Genomic DNA, 6,530 nt, shown 5'->3' with positions numbered 1-6,530 from the left:
ACGAACCCGTGTCCCCTGCATCGGCAGGCGGACTCTCAACCACTGCGCCACCAGGGAAGCCCTATACTTCGATTTTTAAAAATTAAAAAAATAAAATCCCAAATATTAAAAAAAAACACAAAAAGATGTCAGCCAGGTTGCAGTTATCTCAAGCCTTGACTAGGGGAGGATGTTTCCAAACTCATTCACATGGTTAACAGGCCTCAGGTCCTTGCTGGCTCCTGGCCAGAGATGAATTCCTTGCCACGTGGACCTCTCCATAGAGCAGCTCACAACCATGCTGGCTTGCATCAGAGCAAGTGAAAGATCAAGAACAGGAGAGAGAGGATGCCCAAGACAGAAGCTACAATCTTTTTATAACCTAATCTTGGAAGGGCCATCCCATTGCCTCTGCCATATTCTGTTTCTTAGAAGCCAATCAATAAGTCCAGCCTACGCTCAATGGGAGGGGGTTACCCGAGAGGATGAAGCCCGGGAGGCAGGAATCACTGGGGGCCACCTTGGAGGCTGCTGACCACATGAGGAAAATATCAGCGCTACATTCAAAAGTGTCTGGACGTTAAATGTCATGATATCTGTAACTAATTTTAAAATATGTCCACATCAAGAAAAAAAATAGTTGAGGCAAATATGGCAAAATGTTAACAACTATTGAATAGAGGTGATGGTTATAAAGCTGTTCATTGGACTACTATTCTACTTTTCTGTGTGTTTGAAAATTTTCATAATGAAAAAACAAAAAACAAAACACCTGATCTTGTTCACTGACAAGGGGCCAAGGGAAGAGACTGTATCGACTATGCTAAATCTCAAAGGATAACATTTGGCAGACACCCCCGCAATGTTTAAATGGACAATCCTAAATCATCCTCATCTAATAGGTGAACGAACTCAGCTACCTAGGGGTTTATTTGGTACATGGATGCCCTGACAGTCTCATCAGAATGGTTCTCTTATGATTCTGTCTAGATTGTAGAATCAGGGAAGACAGAAATCATACCAGCTGGTGAGCTCTACCTGGGCACTAAGACTGTATCCCCCGGTACCCACCAGTGCCCGGCGCCCAACAGGTGCTCAGTAAATATATTTTTCAGTGAATGCAGACTATTTTATAATATTTTGTCCTTAAATCTTTTAGACCAAAATTATCCCTCCCAATACTTGATGGCACAGAACTCTAGGATGTACAACTCTGAGGCTCAGCCAGGGCTTACATAGGTGCTTGAGCTAATAGTTTGTGAAGAACTACAGTGGCCCTGCCCCACACTGCTGGAGCTCACTGTTTCATGAAGGCAAGATGGCCTTCGAGCCAGGCAGCACAAGTCAGGCCCTTAAGTTCTTTTTTTCTTTTTTTAATTAATTAATTTATTTTTTTTCTTTTTTTTTTTGGCTGTGTTGAGTCTTCGTTACTGCGTGCAGGCTTTCTCTAGTTGCGGCGAGCAGGGGCCACTCTTCGTTGTGGTGCATGGGCTTCTCATTGCAGTGGCTTCTCTTGTTGCGGAGCATGGGCTCTAGGTGCGCGGGCTTCAGTAGTTGTGGCACACGGGCTCAGCTGTTGTGCAGGCCCTTAAGTTCTGATGAGAGATCCTCCAAAGGTGGACCGACCACCTGGTGTCTAATGCAAGAAATCTCTTCAATGAACAACATGGAAAAGCTAAACCCCTGGTAGTCACCAAAGACCCAAATGTAAAATAGCTGATTCAAGACTTGCCAAAGCTTGCCCTAAACCCACACACTTCCCCTCCCAAAAAATAACTTACATTGAAAAGTGGATCTATTGATAAGAGGTGCCTGGGCTATGGTTGTTGGGTAAGTTATCAAAATCTCTAGGCTCTCTAAGCTCCACCCCTATAATAAATATATCCAAATAAAAAATACAGGCACTGTATTAAAGGAGGACCCCAAACAAATGCCTTTGGAGCTGCAATTCAACGTTAAACCTTGAGCTTTTATTAAGAAAATTTTTTTACAAATGTTTACATTCAAAAACACTGTCCTTAAGGAAATCCAATCTCCTTTCCATGGAAGAATCTCTTCCTAGAATTCAAGACCACGAAAAAACTTGTCTCAATTGAAGAACCTTTTCCTTTTCCTAGAAAATAGAGACGAAACTGCCCCCACACATCTCCCTTTTTATCTTGGTAGCCAAAAAAACTCAAAGTTAAATTGTGCCCAATTCCAGGAATAAACTCATTCCAAGAACATAATTTTTTTCTTGTTGGTTTCTGAAATGTTTGTATTAATGTTGAAAATATTATAATGCTGTCTTATATATGATTGCCTCAAATTCCTTTTGGAAGTTAGTATTCATTCAGCAAATAGTTACTGAGTGCTTAATATTTACCAGGCCTTCTCTTAGGTACCAGAGTTGGAGGGAAGCCAGTCAAAATGATAACGTCCACAGGAAAGGTTGAGGGAAGGCTGGAGGTTGGGGGGTAGGGGAGCATAGCAGGAGCCCAGAAGAGTACAATATAGTACTTCCATGGTCGAACTGTGCACAAAGTGAAACATGAGAGAAGAGAACTCCCAATGTAGGCAGCCCCATGGGGTTGGAGGAGGTTAGGGAGAACACTAAGAAAGCTTCTAAGTAATAGACACAAGCTTTGAGAATCTGTCAAATTAAGCAAGGCAAGGGAAACAGCCTCTGTTTTGCATGAAGCTGCAAAACAGAACAGTGTGTTCAGGGACCCAAGGGTAATTTGGTGCGTTAGGAATAAAGGTGCACATGGGGAAGAAGTAGGAAATATGGGCAGAGATGTGAAGAGAATTCAGCTTATGAAGAAGAGGAGTTTGGATTTTAGTCTAAGAAAACTAGGAGCCTAACAGTTCTGATTTACATTTTAGATTGACCACGCTAGTCGAATTCAAAAGCAGACCTGGAGGTTGGGACATCAGCTAAGAATCTGTGGCAAAATCCAGGCAACAGACATTGGGCGCTCCTCCTATAGCTGTGGGGCAGAAAGGAGCTAAGAGGTTAAGGTGTTTGGTGAGCTCCCAGGGAGCTCGCTGAGCCTCTGGTTCTACAGCCAGACTCCTGGGTCCAAGCCTGACCCCACCACGTCTCAGCCACGTGATCTTGTGACGTTAGTTAACCACTATGTACCGCAGTTTCCTCATTTACAAACCAGGCATAATAATACTAATGATAATCATAATCATAGTAAGATGTTACTAATACTGCCTCATTTAATTCTCACCAAACCATATGAGAATAGGTATTATTATTATATTACCATGAGGATACACACACACACACATATATATGTGCATATGATATATAGTAGGTATTTTATATTACATAGTATACATATATCATATGTGTAATATATTATATGTATTATATTGCATGTTATATAATTAATATATAATACACACTATGTATATTATTATGAAAGTACATATTACCACATGAGGGTATTATATATTGTACTACTATTTGCCTAAGCACACTGGAAATGCTCCACAAATGTCAGCTCTTATCAATATTATTTTGACTATATGCAAGACACAGCTCTGGGTGCTGGGATCCTGGGACTAACAGAACAGACAAGGTCACTGCTCTCATGGAGTTTACATCCCCTGGAGAGATGATAAACAAATCAATCAATAAATAAGAAAGCATCAGCCAGTGATAAGTACAATGCAGAGAATTAAAGTAGTGATGTGATAGAGGGTGACTGACAGCTATGTTAGACTGGGTGGTCAGGGAAGGCCTCTCTGTGGAGCTGATATTTACCCAGAGACATGAATGTCGAGAAGGATCTACCAGTGCACAGATCTGGAGACTGGGAATTCCAGGCAAGGGAAACAGCTAAGACAAGGGCCCCAGGGTCAGGATAAGCTGAAGTGGAGAGAAGACAAGGATGGGGCTTGGCACAGAGTGGACAAGGGGTGAGGGTTAAGAAATGAGATTGGAAAGAAGGCAGGGCCCGGGCAGTCTAGGGCTTTGAAAGCCAGGTGGAAGACAACAGAGAAGGAGCAACCTAGAACGACTTTTGGCACCCAACTTGAATAACTGAATGGAGGATGGTGCCATTCACAGAGACAGAGGCCACAGGAGGGGATGCTGGTTCGGTGAGAGGATAAGGAGTTCTGTTTGGGAACGTGCTGAATCTCACGTGGTTGTGGGACGTCTAAGTGAAGATACAGAAAACAGCTGGATTCAGGAGATGAATAGAGGGTGGGGGGCTTGACTTCTGAGACCAATCAACATTTAAGGAACCTAAAAAGGAGAGCAGGGAAAAAGAGTCAGAGAGAGCCAATGAGTAAGATAAAGGCTAAAAAGTGTTCGGCAATGATTCCTGGCTTCTCCTAGACTACTTCAGTTCAAATCCGTGATAGCTGGGTGTTCCCAGACAAGTTACCTCTTGGTGCCTAAATTTCCCCATGGACTGGATCACTGGGAGCGGTAAATGACTTAATACATGAAAAGTATGCACCTGCATGTGTTAGGTTACACCCCCACCCCCCCACCAGCCAACAATTGGGAGACACCTGAAACAGCAGGAGACTAATACCTCCTCATCTCATGCCCGGAAATCTGTAGTTGAAATGGAGGATGAAGCCTCCGGGGGAAGAGGAAGCCTGAATCCTCTGTACTTCAACACACCCAAGAAATGTCATTTCCATCAGCCTTACAGCAGGGAAGGGACTCCTCAAAGCCTCTCCTTCAGGTTAAAGTTTCCTACTACTAAAAATCCAAAATTAAAAACTAAAATAAATAAAAGGTTCTCTTTCCCTGCTGCCACCAAGCTGGCGGGTGTATTCCAGTTTCAGCTCCACCTGTAACCCACAGCCATGGCTGAGGAAGGCACTGATTTGCTGCTGGAACATGTAACGGACATTAACAACACTTTACAGGAGGTACCGAAGACCACCCTCGTCCACCGATGGCCTCGCACGTGGAATTCGGGAAGCTGCCAAAGCCTTAGACCAGCGCCAAGCCCATCTCTGTGTGCTCGCATTCATCTTTGTGTGATAAGCCTATGTGGGTCAAGCTGGTGGAGGCTGTTTGTGCTGAACACCAAATCAACCTAATTCAAGTTGATGACAAGAAACTAGGGGAATGAGTGGGCCTCTGCAAAACTGACAGGAGAGGGAAGCTCCGTAAAGTGGTTGCTGCAGTTGCGTGGTGGCCAAGGACTAAGGCAAAGAGTCTCAGTCAGGCCAAGGATGTCATTGAGAACTACTTCAAATGCAAGAAATGAACAAATAAAAAAACTTGGCTCTTGGGGGCTTCCCTGGTGGCGCAGTGGTTGAGAGTCCGCCTGCCGATGCAGGGGGCGCGGGTTCGTGCCCCGGTCCGGGAGGATCCCACATGCCACGGAGCGGCTGGGCCCGTGAGCCATGGCCGCTGAGCCTGCGCGTCTGGAGCCTGTGCTCCGCAACGGGAGAGGCCACAACAGTGAGAGGCCCGCGTACCGCAAAAAAAAAAAAAAAAAAACTTGGCTCTTGAAAAATAATAATAATTAATAACTAAAAGGCCAAAATAAAAATAAGTCTTTTAATAAGGCAGGCAATAAGATCTGGCTTTAATAAGTTCTGGCAATAAGGCAGGGTGTTATTTACCCTTTCAAGAGCACTCTGCAGACAGGTGGGTTGGGGGTCAGGATACAGTGGTTCATGATGTAAATGGGAGATAAGTGAAGAGAATGACTACTGATTCGTTTCATAAAAAGCTTCTGTGTGAAGAGAAGGCAAGAGACAGGACAGAAGTGGAGTGGTATTTTTTTTTAACTTTTTTTAAATGGAAGTATAATTGATTTACAATGTTGTGTTAGTCTCAGATGTACAGCAAAGTGATTCGGTTATATATATGTATATATATTCTTTTTCAGATTCTTTTCCCTTATAGGTTATTACTAAATAATGAGGTATGGAGTGGTATCTTTTTTAGACAGGGAAGACTTTATATGGTAAGTAGAAGGAGGCTGTAAAGAAATAAAGGGTTGAAAGAGGGAAGAGAGAATTTGAGGGGAAGGGGTGGAGGGGATGGAACTAGGGGCAGTGAGGAGAGGGAGGCCTCCCAGCTGCCCGGAGCGCTGCTGGATGCAGACCACGAACGAGGGCTGGGCTGAGGTATGGAGGACCCTGGGGAGATAGCAGCTTCCCTGATGGATCTCAGGCTAGGCTGAGTGGGAGGGAAGTAAATTTGGGAAGGAGCAAATAAAATAATAGAGTGGGGGGAAGGGGAAGAGGAAGAAGCCTGAGGTCTGGAAGCATCAATGCTCAAGTGTGGGAGTGAGGTGGGCTACGATATGTTGATTGGTTCACCAAGGACCAAGCAACTGACTTAATGTACTAGGATACATCAAGTCACCATTTAATTATAATTCCTCCCGAGTTAGGCAGTCTAGACAATGAATTTTATCCAGTCAAATCAGCCCAAAAGAACACTGTTGGGACTCAGGGCAAGCTACCCAAAATATGTCACAGTGGCATATTGATTATTTTGAATTAAAGTCACTTAAGAAACGGCCGGGCTTCCCTGGTGGCGCAGTGGTTGAGAGTCCGCCTGCCGATGCAGGGGA

General features: G+C 44.1%; 2 protein-coding genes and 1 pseudogene across 9 annotated transcripts in view; 1 reads left to right on the top strand and 2 right to left on the bottom strand.

Annotated features, from left to right (window-relative positions):
* The window catches only part of COQ3 (coenzyme Q3, methyltransferase), a 163,534-nt gene that overhangs the window by 71,575 nt on the left and 85,429 nt on the right, over positions 1-6,530 (bottom strand). The gene's annotated exons all lie outside the window — the stretch shown is intronic.
* Positions 1-6,530, bottom strand: part of FAXC (failed axon connections homolog, metaxin like GST domain containing) — an 80,935-nt gene that overhangs the window by 22,607 nt on the left and 51,798 nt on the right. The gene's annotated exons all lie outside the window — the stretch shown is intronic.
* Positions 4,231-5,207, top strand: LOC102979724 (40S ribosomal protein S12-like; annotated as a pseudogene).

Source organism: Physeter macrocephalus, chromosome 10 (genome assembly GCF_002837175.3).
Source record: "Physeter macrocephalus isolate SW-GA chromosome 10, ASM283717v5, whole genome shotgun sequence".
NCBI lineage: Eukaryota > Metazoa > Chordata > Mammalia > Artiodactyla > Physeteridae > Physeter > Physeter macrocephalus.
Note: the sequence above shows the minus strand (reverse complement) of the source record. Positions and strands in the feature narration are given on the sequence as shown.